The following is an 18,013-nucleotide window of genomic DNA, read 5'->3' on the forward strand; positions in this document are numbered from 1 at the left end:
GTTACTCTGAAAAACGTGGATGGGGAATTTAAAAAATATATATATATTTTATTGATTTTTCACAGAGAGGAAGAGAGAAGGATAGAGAGTTAGAAACATTGATGAGAGACAATCATCCATCAGCTGCCTCTTGCACACCCCCTACTGGGGATGTGCCCGCAACCAAGGTACATGCCCTTGCCCAGAATCGAACCCAGGACCTTTCAGTCTGCAGACCCATGCTCTATCCACTGAGCCAAACCGGTCCCGGCTGGATGGGGAATTTTAAGGTATAAGCTTACAATTTTAAATAGGTTGGTCAAGGTAAGACCTACTGAGAATGTAATACTGAGCCAAGAGTCAAAGTAGGCAAGGAGTGAGCCATAATGAAGATGAGATTTTTCCAGGCATTGTAAATTGCTTTTGCAAAGAGCCTGAGGCAGGAATGTGCCTGGCATGTTCTAGGAAGAACAAAGGTTACTTGGTACAGAATTTCTCTGGAGGGTTGGGAGGAGGAGAATAAGAAATAACTGATTTGAGAGTTAAATCAAAGTTAGATAAATAAAAAGAAAGGATTCAAGTGTTTCCAGTTATTTGGCTTTTAAAAAACTAACTATGTCTTAATTAATTTAGCTAATTAACCAGCTGGGCAGGTGTCTAATTTTAAGGGGACAATATACACATATGGTAAATGTGCAAATTTTCAATTGTTAAGGAGTGGACACTGAGAAGTACTAATAAGCTCTGCTCTGCATTTACCCAGAATTCCCAGCTACCCACCTCAGAAGAAACAATGTTATCAGGTCTATGTATTTCTCCCTGTGCATCCTAAGACTTTTTCTATTATATTCCCCCAAGGGGAAGGAGTTTGGAGAAGTCATAGTGTGTGTTTGAGAGAGCTGGACAAAGTTTACCTTCATAGCTGCACCTTCATTTTTTGTACTATAATTATAGGCCCCCAAAGAGGAGGGCTGCCCAATCATGCTCATCCCAGATGGGTGGGGCAGGGCCTAACTTGTGAAGATACCAAGTCACCTCCTGAAGAAGCTACCTGTGCGTGACCACCATTTATTTCCAGAGATATTTCTGCTGTCACGTCTAAAGGAAATTCCATGACTGCCATTTCTTGTCTGTCATTTTGCCCCCAGGGTAAGAAGTGAAGGAGTGACTTCACTTAGCACTTGAAAACAGGTATAAGGAAGTGAAGAAACATAATTATAAGCCATTAAAAAAAAAAGAAGAAGAAAAGAATAGTAAAATGAAAAATAAATGGGAAATTTCTGTCCTTCACTAACGGGTATGGGAAGGGCACACAATGTTCTTTGATAAAAGTTAGAAGGTTCAGGTCAATCCAATATTTTCCTATTAGTGTGGCCAAAGTATGTGTAATCTTTACGTCAGGCTTTCAGATATTTCCCTTTTCAGGTAAACAAACAGCGAGCGATAAATATGTCATATAAGTCTTTGGTATTACAGCCAATCTACTCCTTTATCAAGGGCCTGCCAGTCTGATTCCGCCCAGAGAGATGTACTGCATAGTTTTCTAATAGTGTCAGGAAAAGTGTCATATCATGTCATAATCTCTACTCCTAAATTTTAGTAGAATAAAGAAAAGGCTTTGTTCTTCAGTCTTATGATCCCAGGTTTGCCATCACTCAATAATCTAATTCGCTGTATAATTACTAGTTTGCATTAGTTTTCTTAGTCTGGGTAATCCTATACTATCATCACCATCATCACCATCACCATGATTATCATCCTCATCAGATAAAAGTAACAATACTATGAATTGATTTAATTTTGGGTATTTTTTTTAAAGTCAGTGGCAACAAGCATGTCTCAAGCATCTCAATGCCACCAACATGTAGGCTCTGAGATAACAGTGCTTTCCACAGTGCTTAATATTGTTTCTAGCACTTATTCGACGATTAATTTTCTATGTGAACTTGGCTAGGCCATGCTACCCAGATATTTCATCAAACATTATTCTAGCTGTTTCTGTGAAGGAATTTTAAAGCTGAAGTTATCCTTTAAATCAGCAGACTTGGAGTAAAGCAAATTATCATCCATGGGGTGGATGGGCCTCATCCAATCCATTGAAAGCCTTAGTAGAAAAAGACTGAACTCCCAGGAAAAAAGTAATTCTTCCAGCAGACTTTCTTTAAACTCAAACTATAATTCTTCCCTGGGTCTCTAGCTTGCCGTGCTACTCTGTAGATTTTAGACTTGCTAATCATGTGAACCAATTCCTAAAAATCTCAATCTCTCTCTCTGCCTCTCTCTCTCTTTCTCTCTCTCTCTCCCTACTTCCCTCTTCCCCTCTGTCCCTTCCTCTTGTAGTATATGTACACATACATCCTGTTCTGTTTTTTTAGACAACATTGACTACAATTTAATATGTACAGAATTGTTACAAATACCATTTGCCAAATGAATGAACCAATAATTCATTAGCAATATGATTCCTCAATGAATGTGTTTTGCATATGTTCAAATTTTGATGAAAAAATAATCATTGAAGTTTTTACTGTAACACCATAATTCAAAAGTAGAATTTAATAGTTTAGACTTGCTACTATTTTCTTGATGAACTATGTAGGTGGTATCCAGCTTTCTATATTGGGAAAGAAGACCAAAGCAATGATAGCTTTATTTAAAATTACACCAACCCACCACAATGTTTTCAATACCACTCCACAGTGAAATTGCCAGGGTTTAACCATGATCTAAAATCCAACCTCTACAAGGATTTTGTTCCCAGAAAAAATCCTTTCCCCCCCAAAAAAAATTCTGGAAAACAGTGGTTGCATAGCACTAGAATGCTTGACATAAATAGTCAATTATAGCTTTCTATGATCACTTTTCATTCAAGGGAACATTAGAAATATAATATATAGCTCAGGATTAATCTATGTCTTCCATAATAAACTTTAACACACACAAGAGAATAAAAGTGCATGTATATTGAAACATATTTTGTTGGTTATCTAAAACGAATGACAGTGAAAGCCAGGCTACACTGGTCTCTTAACTGGGCTGAATTGAAATTTGTTTTCTAAGAGGACATCTCTGGAATTAAAATATATGTTCATTGTATACTGGTGTTTCTAGTCCTTTCGTTTTCCCAAGTTGTTTTTGCTTAACCTAAAAAAATGACCTAAGTTCCCTCTTCTTTTACATTCTACCCCTCGTTGTCTCCTCTAATACATGTAAACCATTGTGAAATTTGACTACTTGACCTCTTATTTTGCCCTCTAAAATTCTTATTTTTTCTTACACACATGTATTCTACAAGAATCTTCTGGATTTAGCAAACCTTCATTTCATGACACTTTGCTTATATTTTGACTCAATCTGAAGAATCAGATTGATTCAAGGCAGTGAAAACTTTTGAGAAAAGAAATAAATGTATTAAGGATTCTTAATATACTGGTAATATAAATGAAGCCTCCAAAAGAGGTTAAGAGAAAACTATGACTCAGTAATGGTCTCTTTGGCACCCTCTCTTATTCTCATCTTAATCTTCCATAGCTATTGTCCAAACTGGACTTTCTTTCCCAGCATAATCAATCAAAACCATTTATATTTACTACTAAAATTTAATTCTCCCTTGTCCCACAGAGATCAAGGATATAAATCCAATGTATTCATGGGTGCTAATGGGTTAATACTTAGACACTGCCAAGAGGCCAACTGGCAGAGTTTTCTGGAGAGGATGTCTTGACCTGAACAATAGAGCCATTAATTGGAATTTCAGTTGCTGACTGATCAGCAGAAGAAATGTTTGGGATAAGAAAGGCTTTTGAAGACCTTCAAATCAAACCAACTAAGAAACTACCTATACAGACTGTATGAGGAGTCCACTAAAATTATGATTTTTTTTTGCCTAACAAAAAAAATCTAAAAAATATTAAAACAGATAAGAGATGTAATTTAGTATCAGCTTCAGGTGAGAATTTTGTTAATACAACTATTTTACTTGCACATATTAAAAATGTTGACTCTTAAATTCATTCATAAGGCAATGAATCTGTTAGGCATGACTACTTCTGATCTACCCGTGTTTCCCCGAAAAGACATCCTCCGAAAATAAGACCTAGCGAATGGAAAGATAAGACATCCCCTGAAAATAAGACCTAGCGCAACTTTGGGAGAAAAAATTAATATAAGACACTGTCTTATTTTTGGGGAAACAGGGTAGTATAGTAGAGTTGAGGAAACCCTTTCAATGCAGCTTTCATAAAGAAAACAGGAACAACTGGATTTTTGTGTGAAGTGGACAGATTACCTTCTAATGTAAAAAGAGAGAGAGAGAGAGAGAGAGAGAGAGAGAGAGAGAGAGAGAGAGAGAGAGAGAGAGAGAGGAAAAAGAAGCAAGGAAGGGGGGAAGAGCAAGGGGGAAAGGGAAGGCAGTAAGGAAAGACAGAAAGGAAGGAAGGAAGAGAGAAAGAAAGAAAAAGAAAGGAAGGAAGGAAAGAAGGAAGGAAGGGAAGAATTTATATTTTAAAAATTAAAGTTGTTGAATGCCTTCTGAGATCAGGCAGCATTATCCATTTAAAGGATTATAAATGGAGGTACAATTTTGCATTTTGGAGAGATAAAATAGAACCTTTTCTATGGGAAGTTAATGAACTTGAGATTAGATATCAAAGAAATTCCTGAGTTTGAGGAGAAGAAATACATGAAACAGATTTATTTAGGGAGTTTCTGTGTAAGCCTCTAATGTTGGGCTAAAGTGAAGGAAAAAGTTGTTGGATCTTGAATTTAATTTTTTAATTTTTTTAGTAAGTAGAAATGAGCTCATCTAAATAGCATTTCCTCTTTTGTACTTTGCCTAAACTATGCTTCTATTTAGTCACACCAATTCCCAGAGATTCTCATATTTCTGTCCTACTACTGCTCATGAAATAAAATTCTTATAAAGATGGAGAGACATCTTAGATTGATATGATTGGTGAAAATATGGCATAGTAAAGTACACAGCACAGAGCTAAGGCGGTCTGTGTTTTAGGCCAGCTCCTCTGCTGGCTCTCAGGGACCCTCTCCATGCCTAGTTTTCTCATCAGTGAAACAAGAGCAATGGAATGAACAAGTCCTCAGTTATCTCTGCCAAGCAGGGGGAATCTGACTTTGTTATATAAAAGTAGCCTGGTTATGAACAACAATCTTAATAGCAGTGAGTAATGCATGGAGTCAGTTTTCAACAACTTTGAGAATCTTGTATTTTGAAGAAAACCTTGGAAATCATATAATCTAGCCCTTCCTTCCCAGTCGGAACCACATCTTAATCATTCAAATATGCTCTTCCAGGCTGATCTTCAAGAAGTTATGAGGCCAACATCATAACTTCTTCTGTATCCTTAATGCCAGAAGTCCTTCCTTATGTCTGGCCTGAATCTCCTCACCCCCACCCCCCAAACTGGATTCTCAACTTATTTTCATTTATTTTCTCCTTAGCAGAGAGAGAATATAACTGGGCAGACCATTCAAGTGCTATCTCTTACAAATCTGAGCCATGGTAAATTTGTTTGTACTAGGGTTACTGTGGTCTTACATTGCATTCCTGTGAAATGATAGAGGCTGACCTCCTGTTGGAATGTTCTCTTTCGGGTCTAAAATGACTGGGAGATAAAGGCTAACAGGCTGGCAGGAATACTGAGCAGTTCTTGATAGTGGACACAGGGAAGGGCATTGTTTCTTTGGATGGCCAGTCTCCGAGCAGCCTAGTGCACAGCAGCTCTTGACACGATGCTCTCTGAAACTGCACATTTGGAAATATTAAACACATTCTTCTCAAATGAAATATGGGCTCAGGGAATTGTGCTACAAAATACAGTATAATGATAATCTTTTCAGTAGCACCAGTGCTTCATAGAGACATGAAACATTGATGAAAGGGAGCCTAATGATATTGTCTAGTCCTACCTTCTGCTTTCTAAAAGGTGAGCTCTATCGAGGCCCATTTTATAGACAAGGCAGATTCAATGGAGCAGTATCTCTATCACTAATGAATGTATTGAGAAACAGAATGCTAGTATAAGCTGTTTAAAAAAGAACCATGTAGGATTTTGGAAAGAGCATGGGAGCTGGTTTACTTTGCTGACACTCAACCAAGTACCCAGAAAAAGCTCTCTCACTCCCTCACCTGTCCCTCTTAGCTGTGTGGGTGTCCTGTGAGAGCCTGGAGGAGGAAAACATGGTATTCCCTCAGGATGGGCTTTCCCGGCCTTCTCCAGAGCAGTCCAGGTTTGTGAATCAGTGCTGGGGTGAGAGGCGGGGTGGGGTGGAGTGCAGGCAGGCTTTCCCTTTGCCCAGGAGGCCATGATTAAGAAGGCACCCGTCTGTCAACAGAGGCTCCCAGCTGTATTTCCAGCCCAGCTTCCTCCCCACTGACTCATTCGGTGATGCCACAATCTAATGTTTATGACCTAACAATTGATCACCATGGAAGCTGCACAAACCTTGGACTGTTGAGGAGCAAAACCAGAGTAGAGATTCTGGACAGTTTAGAAAAAAGGAAAAAGAAGACCCTTATTCATTGAGACCACATGTTAAGACTGAACACCCTGCTCCTCCTGTGGACACTTCCACCGGTTGCTAAAACTGAGATTTGGATGACTTTGTGCAGATTGGAGAACCCAAATAAGGATTCGGGGAGACCGAGTACAAACAAACATCATGGCACTTATGAAATGAAGAGCAAAACGTAGAAGGGAAAATGTGTATGTAGCAATTTAATGAGGTTTGGATTACAAATTCTGTTTCCTTACCTTTTTGCCAGCATGTGGCAATGGTTTTACAAGAGAAAGAAAAAGTGCTGAATGCCAGGAAAATACTAAGATTCCCCCCAAAAACTCAGCCTCACAAACAGTTCTGGTATATTCACAAAATGGGATTATAAGGATAAACTTTCTGGCTATTCCATTCCCCCCCATGGAAATCAAAGCTAAAATAAAAAAGGAAGCCAGTGGAACAAAATAGCCACGTTTCAGTAAAGATCACTGTATGAAACACTGTGAGCGTCAGAGGGCCCTGGCACAGATGCCCGGACTCGATGGGGACCGCGGCGTGGTCAAGGTGAAGTGAGTCTGACTTCCTGGCCTGCCCTCCCAGACTAATAATCAAAAGGAGCGGCCCTTCTCCAGCCCCAAACAGTCTTGTACGAACAGTGTCTTCCAGTAGTGGTTGTGGTTCCAAGCAATGTGAAAGTCTTTTTATAACTGTTGAGGTTTAATTTAAAAGGAAGCTCAGAATCAGCGGTAAAGGGAGGGGAATGTTGTGAACTACAGCCATCTGAAATGGGGAAAATCATAAATACCAGAGTGTCTGATTATTTGAGCGTCTCTTGAAGTCGAATAATGAACCTTCTTCATGTTCTGCTTTCCTGGACTTGGCTCCCTCTGACAAATTTGCAGGCATCAGGGTCTGTCTGGAATTCATTCCAAGTTGGAGGGATATTTTTTCCCTTGACATTTTTCAGCTGAGACAGCCCCGAGCAGGAAGCTGAAGAGCGTAACATTACCAAATATGTCCTTTCTCCTGCCCTTATATTTTATTTCCACAGGAAAAGAAGGCAGACCCTGGCCAATGAGTGCTGGCCAATGAGATGTGGCAAAAGCAGGCGGCCTCCACGGGCAGTGGGGAAATTGATCGGATGCCATTTTTCACACAAAAAGAGAAACTATTCTAGGTACCACTGGTTGAAATGTGTGCTACGCTGGAGGAAGAAATCTGTCAGTTTCCTCCAAGTTGCCCAGCTATTTCAGGGGAATTGGCCTCGTTTTCTCATGGAGGAGGCCTTCGTAAAGAAAAAGCAGGCAGTGTGGCGCTATGGAAAGGGGATGGAATGAGAATTGGGAGTGAGCTGGCTGCTGTCACTAACATGCCTGTCTCACCTCCTGGGGCTTCAGATTCTTGGAAAATGAAAGTTTGGATGTGATAATCTTCCAGATCCTTTCTGGGTCCCCAAAACTTGATGAATGAAATAAATTTGAATATCAGTGCAGATATCTATGGGTGTGTGTGTGTGTGTGTGTGTGTGTGTGTGTTTATGCAGATATATGTCCTGCTTTCTACTATATCATAAACTTACAAAATACATAAAATACAAATGAAAAAGGATATAACATGTAAATTCTAATATTTTTCCTCCAAACTTTAATAGTTTACGTTGAACATTTTCTGTGGCTCATAGCTCTTTGAGGATCACAGCTCTAAGTTTTTTGTTTTTTTTCTTTATGGGTGTAACACATTAGTCTTAAAAGACCATTTCTTCAAGGGTTTAAAATAAACAAACCTGTATGTCAGTAAAGTTTGCATACCCTTTGCTAGCATATTAAATATATATATGAAAATCTTTTTTTTGACATATGATCTTCTTGGTTAATCTTGTTATACTACTTTTAAAATAAAATAGCTGGAGAAATTTCTGTGTGAAGGGAAATAACAGTTTAAACTTGTTGTAAATGGCAACTGACAATCTTGAGTCAGGGAGCAGCAGCCTGGGGTAATCGAGCATATACGTCAGGTCCAAAGACGGAAGCTGCTTTCGGCTCCAGCAGGTTGTCATCAGGCAGGAATGGAGGCCCAGAGCTGCCAAATGTGATTTTTAAAAGAGTATCAGGAGACCCATATTTTAATGTGCAATTAAATTAATGTATTCAATTAATGTTGCTCAAAAATTTTGGCGCTAAGTATATGGTGACGATGGGCTACAAACCAGCTAATAGGCAGGCCCTTGGTGATTTCTGATGTAATGCTCAGCTGACTTAGCTCTGGGATATTTTGTGATGATATTAGCACTTTGCAGTCAGACCTCTAAGTTCTGAGCAGGGTGATTATATATGTGTTAGACAGAAAAACACGGCACGTCATTTCATTAAGATTATAATATTTTTCTCACCAACTTTTCAAAAGGGGCCATTTCCTGAATCCTCTTAAGTCTGCCCCATTCAACTAGTTGTCTAGGTTTTGTTATAAAAATAAGGAAAATATAACATTTCTCTTGACATGTCTGTCACTTTTACATATAGAATCTCATGGAAAAATGTATTATTTTAAATTCTGATGCTTTACTATATCAGAGGTTGGCAAACATTTTCCTAGATAATGTTTCCGTAAATATTTAGCCATTCTGGGCCATATGGTCTCTGCTGCAACTGCTCAATCCTGTGGCTGCACAAAGGCATCTGTAGACAACACAGATGAATGAGCCTGGGTGAGTTCCAATAAAACTTTATTTATCCCCACAGACTGTGAGCCAGATTTGGGCTATGGGCTGTAATTTGTCAACTCCTGCATTAAATCATAAGCTATTCTAAGGTATAACCTGTATCGGATTTCAGTCCACATAAGCATGGCACAGAGGAGGAGGCACTCTATGAACACTATGAAATAATTAGAAGGTTATGAAATTTAGCAGTGTATGTCTACAATAATTAACTTCCCATTTGGATGATTAAAAGCCCATAGTGGGATTTATGGATTGTGTCTCCCCGAGGTGTACATGAGCATGTGAAATCCTACAAGGAGTTCATGGCTCATCCAGACATTCTGAATAAGGGAAGGAGGTGCTCAACCAGACTCATGAGACAACCAACTGATTAAACTGAAGGGCCAAAGAGCAAGAGGCACCAGAAGACCCTTACAATTTCATATACAGCGTTCTTCCAAATCTTTCCTCAACTCTTCTTTTAACAGCGTAAATGATCAAATGCCAACCATCTATTGAGCAACGGTTCTCAAATTTGGTTATGACTCAGTGCACACTAAAACATTTCCCAAAACAATTCCTACCTTTACTGGAAGTAATCCACTGGGATATTTTTTTCTTTGTTTATACTTTATTTTTAGTGCTGGTCACAACTCTTTAAATCAGTGGTTCTCAACCTTTCTAATGTCGCGACCCACAGGGTCCGAAACCATTGGAAAACAGATATTTACATTACGATTCATTAATGGTAGCAAAATTACAGTTATGAAGTATCAACGAAAATAATTTTATGGTTGGGGGTCACCACAACATGAGGAACTGTATTAAAGGGTCGTGGCATTAGAAAGGTTGAGAACCACTGCTTTAAATTAATCTTATCATTGACTGGGTGTGATGTTTAGTTAAAAAAATCAAGAAAACATGCATAGTTCTTGTCCTAGAGGGATTTATAACCTACTTTGAGAGCTAAGATGTTTATATACCAACATCTATAGAACTGTCCTAAGATCTGACAGGAGATAGGTTACAGTATTTGTGGCACTTGAGGCTCTTCACTGGTGGTAGGTGGAGTTTTGAAACCATAGCTGAGTGGTGGTATTGGTCTGGGCTGAGACCTGGACACATGGAGAATCTGTCTAAAAGAGGTGAAAGGTGGGGGAACATAAGTGAATTTGAATAAGGTCACACTTCAAGAAAATAAATTTCCCAAGTAAAAAGGCAACACAGGACAGTGTCTTTCTTCCTAATTTCATTCTCAAGGTGAAGGAAGTGAACCTGAACTAAAATTCATCATGGATTTGTTGGCTGGAACAATGTGTGAATGGATTAAAGAGGAATGAGAGGTCCACGTGATTCATTTCCAAAAGCCAAAGGAGTCTCTGGAGGGCATGATCCAAAGAAGAGTATATTTTTTCTAAGTGAAGGTAACTATTTAGAAGAAAGAAGACAAAATCTGAAAAGAAGACAAAGTTGGTGAGGTCAATCTAGACATGCAGGTATTAAAATTTATTTTTAAAGATTTTTAGTTAGGGAAATATAGAATCACAGTTTTCTTTATTTGGGAGCCCCTAGTTGTCAAATCTGGCATGGTTTAGGGTAGACAATGGAGAAAAAACAAGCTAAAGACATTGGGTAATCAAATGGTCCACCAGACTAAGCTTTGATAGCTACATTCAAGTCAGAAGTAAACACATTGATTTCAAGAATAAAAAGGAAATGAATAGACAGGATAAAATTGGCAGAAGGGCCCAATAATCAAATACATACTAGTAAAAGCCACATTTATTTTTACTAACAAAAAGAAATCAGAAAGCAGAGAATTCTTATAGAAAAGCACCAAAAGTGAAGTCCAAACCAAGTTGGATAAAAATAAAGTAGATGTAAATGCCTCTAAAATAGCTTGGGACAGACAAACTAATGATCAAGAAACACATATGACTTAAGAATCAGAAAACTAAGAAACATATAAAATGTCTTAAGAGAAAGGGAGACAAGACATAGAGAAACTAGGGGGCTTAGAATTGCAAACTAGAAGAGGGAGAAATAATTAGATAGATATTGATTTTCATTATTAGGTATGATTGCAATTTTATGCAGAACAAAATAGCAACAAATATCTTTCTATTTTATTTTGAGAATATGTTTATTATAGCTGGGGACAGTGAAGTGAAGTGAAGGAAGGGCTAAGGATAGAAGAATCAACAGGAAAGAGCCTCGGCAGGGCTACTTTGGTTTTTAGAAACTTTATAGGAAAGAGGTGGGCCACATGGGCTGCATAAATTCACTGAGAAGTAAGTCACAGTGTCAGAAGTGAGCCAAGATGGGACTGCTGCTAGCTCCCTTCAAAGTCAGAGAAAAATGGCCGATGGAGACAAGTTCAGGAGTTAGCCCAGAACGAGCTGCTGCTGCCCACTGCTTCCCTGGCTGCAAATCTTGTGAGGACCCTTAGAGTTTAGGAGGAAGAGAGCAGAGATATAAGCCCAAGAGGGAAAGGCATGGAGTGCTCTAAAAAGAGGACCTCCAATCAATATCTTATTTAAAGGTCATTTTCACTTTGACAATTCTACAATGGGGTTTTTAATTCAAATGGATTTATTAAAAAGACAAATAAAAGAAATAAAGAAAACAACAACAAAGCAGAGCTGATGACATTCTCTGTTACCCAGATGATAGCATCATGAAAATTAGTAGTCTGGTTAGTTTACAGACAATGTAATTATCTACCAATGATGTAAACTTCTGCCAGTTTTTTTCTCAAATTCAATTAATTTTAAACACCTTTAGAAAAGCTTGGGTGTTATAAATCAATTGAGTGCTACTAAGACAATTAGAAATCAGGCTTCTTTATTTTATTGACATACTGTATTTCACACAGCACTTTTGGAATAACCAGACATAGTTTCAAAACCAAATGTTTCATTTTCTTTTAAAGTTTAGATATCTGAGTGGTTTATCCTAAATTTCCAAAACATGTTGGGAATAAACACAGAATATTTTAAACACAGAAGCTTTTAAACACAGAATCTTTAGCAGTGTTGATCTGAGTTATAGTTTTAAGGGCAAGGCTTACTAAGTTTGGTTTCAAAGCACTACTCAAGATTCCTTAACTTTTCTTATGGAATTGTCACTTCCAGTTCTTGGAATGTATTCAAAAAAGCCCAAACACTTATTTGAAAGAATATATGCTACCCCTATTCTGGCTTTTACTTAGTATTATAGAAAAAACTTTTTTGGACACTACGTCAGTTCCTAATCTAGATTTAATATGTATGTTTTTTTATTTTTGTTGTTGTTATTGTTACTTCCTTCCTCTCTAATTATCTTACTTTATCTACACTAATAAAAGAGTAAGCTGAAAATTGATCATACATTCACGACACTCACCAGCCAATCAGGAGTAAGCATGCAAATTAGCCCAACAAAGATGGTGGGTTAATTTGCATATGCAGACGCCAAGCAACCAGGGGCAGGAGGGGATACTTGCATCACCACCATGATAATGATGCAGGTGTCCTGTATGGCCCGAGTGACTCAGAGCCTCTGGGCAGCATGGGAAGGCAGAAAGGCAGCTCTGGGCTGGATTGAAAAGGTGGCTCCAGCTGGCATGAAAGTGGTGCTGGCAGCCAGGGGAAGGAAGGCCCATTCTTGCATGAATCTTTGTGCACTGGGCCTCTAGTATATTATAACATATATATATATATATATGTGTGTGTGTGTGTACATATATATTTGTATAAGGGGTATGTATACATACAAACACTAATTTGACACCTATTTTATTATGCCACACACAATTCATACAACAATATTTCTAGAGTCCTGTTAAATTAGAGGTGGAGTTATTGCAATGTGTTGTGGATAGTAAGAAGTGACTTTGAAAAGGGAGGATTTCCCTAGCTGTTTCTCTACATAGAACCAGAATTTGTTCTGCACATGGTATATATTAGAATTCATGGCATGGAAATTCAATGACAAAACCTTGTCAAGGCCAAAAAATTAAAAATGACTTATTTTTCCAGGAAAAGAATATCTTCTTTAGAAAGGAAACTACATCACTAGAGCCTAAGGCATGGAACAATATTTTCTGAGTGAATAGTAAGATATTTTCAGGTTATGAGGACATCATTTCCTTTCCTTGTTGAAATCCCAGTGCTAGTACATCAGGTCATCTAACTCTGGCCACTTGGATTGTGCTGGGTCAAGCATGTTCACATGGAAGTAAGGATTACAGGGCTCAAGTTTACAGGCCAACATACTATATGTTTTAATATTAAAAAATGCATATATTTATTGATTTCCAAGGAGAGAGAGGTAGAAACATCAATGATGAGAGAGAATCATTGATCAGCTGCCTTCTGCATGCCCCCTATTGGGGATAGAGCCTTCCACCTGGGCATGTGCCTTGACTGAAATTGAACTCAGGACCCTTCAATCTGCAGGCCAATGCTCTATCCTCTGAGCCAAACCAGCTAGGGCCATATGTATTATTAAAAAAAAAAGGTAATACATTGCAAACATATGTTTTATTTTCTTATCTTGATATATAATTATCATAATGATAAAATTGGAAATATATATAAATCTATGCTTCTTATATGACAAAGTAGGCAAATTTCAAAGACAAGTGATTAATTTTTATTGAGCATGTCTGAGTGTTCTGTTGATGGTCCAATTATATTTTGATGATGAACAAAATAGATATAGAAATTTAAGAGAGATAGGAATTTTTAACATTTCAAAATGTTCCATAGTTACTGTATGCAACTCTTATGAATACCACAGTAATATGTATCTCTTTAACCACAAATTAGAACATGAAGAATAACAAGAAAAATGTTGGCTGGGCATTACTGGGAAACAACACTTTGTTATAAAATCATGAATATGCACTTATGTTATCTGAGAGGAGGGATTTGATAAATTAGTTAATATATTTTCTCTTACCTAGGGCTTCTGCTATTCCAATCTTGCCTCCACTCCAAAGCAGTTTCTCTCTTCAACAGCAACAGCCATCCAGATACAATCACTTTTTCTAGACACAAAGCACAAGATAGATACAAGCTTTTCCTTTGAGTCTGAACAATGTCAATCATAACACAGGTGTTTATGCTTACAGGTTGTGGTGTGTCAGTGCTGAGTTCTGAATCCATAGTAAGAGCACCCATGTTGCCCTAACCGGTTTGGCTCAGTGGATAGAGCGTCGGCCTGTGGACACAAGGGTCGCAGGTTTGATTCCTGTCAAGGGCCTGTACATTGGTTGTGGGCACATCTCCAGCATGGGGTGTGCAGGGTGCAGCTGATCAATGTCTCTTTCTCATCGATGTTTCTAACTCTCTATCCCTTACCCTTCCTCCCTGTAAAAAAAAAAAAAAATCAATAAAATATACTTAAAAAAAAAAAAAAGCACTCATGTTGCTAAGTTTAATTATCACATGTTTGTGACATGCAGGGCTTGAAGTGCAGGACCAAGGGCAGGGCCCTTTAGCTTTCATGTAAAGGCAATACTAGATGTAGGTTATTTCTCAAGTGCTTTCACAGATGTGCAGAATCCAAAAAAAGTTAAGGCGTGAACAAGCTTCCACAGAAAGATTTTATTTTGGAGTTCCTAGAATTTGATAATTCTATGGAACAATTTTTATCAGTACAATGTTTTATCACGGTGGCCATTGACATGTAGAAACAGAGTTGTAGATTTGCTTCTAGCTAAAAGGTGTTAGCTTTCTTCTTTTCTCATAGACATGATCAGGTCTATTCCAAGAGTAATCTGGTTTTCTCCAGTGTTTTGTTTTCTTATGAGAGTGTCTGATCCAATTGAACTTGGCAACACCTTGATCTTGACCCATTTTCTTGCTCTCACGCCACTATGGAGCTTTCACACCCAAATCCCTCTGTCATCACTGATTTAATTTCGGTTTAACTACAAGAATTTTCAATTTCTGATGCATCAAAAGTTTTGTCTTCTGTAAGCATGCATTTCCTCTCCAGTCTCATAAAACTACAGACTCGAAACAATGGTTACCTGTTCCCTCCTGTTAGGTTTCCTTAAACACGCTTTAGAAAGCTGCCATGTGTTTATCTTTCATAACACTCTGACAAGCCACCCCTCCATGACTCACACGTACAGAAAGCCAAAAGTCCTGAATGGTTGTTTATTCTCACCAGCTGGATGACCTTGCACGTGGCTCTCAGCATGGGTGAGAATGAAGGAACCTTCAAAAGGTAGTCATGTAGACTTAAGTACAAACAAAGCTGCATGAACTTGCACTTGGCTTAGATCCTTTAAGGACATTCATAGTTAACCATGAAATTCAGCTCAGCTTGCCATCTTTGCTTTTCCCCATTTATGCTCAAATGGGAGATGAAAGATCAGGTCTTGTGGTCAGAGAAACAGAAATACAGCGAGGGCTTGTCATTTCCAAGAGATTACAGCATAGTCCCTAGCCCTTAGGAATGATGCTCTGTGGCTACACAGCACGTGACTTGATGTCCTGATTAGGTCAACATGTTATGCTTCAGAGAAGTAAAGACAGTGCAATCTTTTACCCCATTCCTGAATTATATGTGGCTTCTAGGAATTGTTCAGCTTACGTATCCCCCTTCATCTGGTTGCCTTCTGTCCCATTTTGTGGAGTTTTATCTGATGCATGCACAGTGCAGATAGTATTTAGCATCAGACTCAAGGGACCCCAGTCAGAAGTGTGGAGGTCTTTCTCTGCATAGCATTCTTCTCACTGGTGCTCTGCCCTGAAAACTCTGGCTGTCTCTACATCCCTGAACTTCACCAACTCTACCTCCACAACTCAGTAAAATTGAAGTGCTCTGTTTGGGTGCCTGCTGCATGGATCATGACCAGGTTAGTAGCTTCGGGCAGAAAATAAGGACACTTGCTGGGCTCACATCTCTTGTTTCACTTTTCTCAGACATCACAGTTCTGGCTGCCTATTGTTCAATTCCTGTTGCCAAAGTTACCTGTTTATTCAGTTCTCTAGTTGGTTAGGGAAGGTAATTAAGTCTGCTACCAAGTACTAGGATCATCAATTATGGGTGATCATCAATTAAGACTAAAACTGAGATGAAGACAACAAATCCATTTTCTCTTTTTTTAGACTTTACTTTCCATGCTGGAAACAGGAAGTAGGTGCTTAGCTCTGCAGGGAAAGCTAAAAGATACCTTAATCTTAAGAAGAGTCATAGTGAAGAGGAACACTCTTTTTCTGTCCCTGGATATTGTCTTGAGCAGGTGAAATCTTATAACTCCATTACAATTAATTTACAGAAGACCCACAAGTTGAGAACCACTAGTAGGGTCGCCTAAGAACATCAGAAAACACAGATATTTACATTATGATTCATAACAGTAGCAAACTTACTGTTTTGAAGTAGCAACTAAAATAATTTTATGGTTGGGGGTCACCACAACATGAGGAACTGTACTAAAGGGTTGCAGCATTAGAAAGGTTGAGAACCACTGCTCTAGAGGGTAACCTAATTTTATCCTGTCCCTTTTTCTCAGACATGAGAAGGCAGCTGGATTAGGATCTGATATAAGCATGAGGCCTAGTCTAGGAAAAACATCAGGAGAACACTCTGGATGATAATAAAGAAACTCATGGAAATAGAAATAGATCTTACAGATTTAATGCATCCATGTCATATTCACTCTTGTTAATTTTGGTTAGGCAACACTATTGTTGTTGTTTTTTACATTTATAAAGTAGAGTATAAAGAAATCCAAACAGAGCCATAAAGACCATAGCTCTTTATAATATTTTTTTTTATTTTTACCAATAGTACAAATAATTCTTAATTGTACTTCTCTGAGTTTGACAAAGTTATACAATAAATCAAAAGAGCAATAGTTGTTTTTGTGTGTTTTTTTCTCTCTCTCCTAGGCACTAATCCCCTAGATAATAGCCTCTAAAACTTTCTAATACTAAAGAACTGTAATCTGAAATTGCCATTATAGGAATATTTATTTGATGATTCCCTAATGATTTTTCTTTATAGAATCACGAGTGTCTTCAAAATATGCAGACTTAGGACACCTTAATGCCATAGTACAAACCTTCAAAATAAATGAAGTTTAGAGTTGGGCTCAAATAGGATTAGAAGACTAGCATTTTCCTAAACTAAAGGAAAAGTTATCTCCTTTGACTGCCAATCACAAACCAAAGTCTTGAACTTTGACATATGTTAGCAATTATAGATAGATGCAACCAAATTAAAACCTAAGTAATTCAGTATTTATTGACTGTAAAATACACATATAAAGATAAGTAACATTAGAAAGAAATATATTTGAACATGTATATTTAGGACTGTTTTTCTTTGGAAACAAAGATTATGTATAGGGTTGCAAGGATTTAATGAGAGAATGTGCATAATGTACTTGCCCCAGGGCTTGGCACCTAGAAACACTTAAATGAGAACTATCACTACTATGACATCACCATCCTGGCTCAGACCAATCCCATTATTATAAACACTGTGAGATTTTTCTGTTTTACACTTAAGACTGGCATGGCCTAATTATTTGACTATAAAAACAGGTCGCGTCAAGTTTAGGAAGGGGTAGATAAAAGTTTATCAAGTAAAAAATCTCTCCTTCAGTAATCCCAGTATTAAGAATGAGTGAAGAAATGTTGAGGCTAAAAACTGTGGGAACTCTTTTAAGGTGTTACGATTGTTGTTACTGAGGGGTTCCGAGTCTGTTCAGTTCACCTCTGCCAAACCATCGTGCCCATCTCATCCCCTCTGGAGGCAATAGGGAACCCAAAAAGTGCTAGAGGAAGCCAGCTCTACATGGCAGCTCATCAACCAATC

General features: G+C 38.1%; 1 protein-coding gene across 6 annotated transcripts in view; it reads right to left on the reverse strand.

The window, feature by feature from the left end:
- LOC311625391 (uncharacterized protein) overlaps positions 1–18,013 on the reverse strand; it is a 160,843-nt gene that overhangs the window by 26,406 nt on the left and 116,424 nt on the right. For all 6 annotated transcript variants that reach the window (XR_014795489.1, XR_014795490.1, XR_014795491.1 and 3 more), the window contains one exon: positions 14,135–14,222. The gene's annotated coding sequence lies outside the window, so the exon portion shown is untranslated. The remainder of the gene's footprint in view (positions 1–14,134; positions 14,223–18,013) is intronic.

This window comes from Pipistrellus hanaki, assembly GCF_964339955.1.
Source record: "Pipistrellus hanaki genome assembly, chromosome: 7".
Lineage (NCBI taxonomy): Eukaryota > Metazoa > Chordata > Mammalia > Chiroptera > Vespertilionidae > Pipistrellus > Pipistrellus hanaki.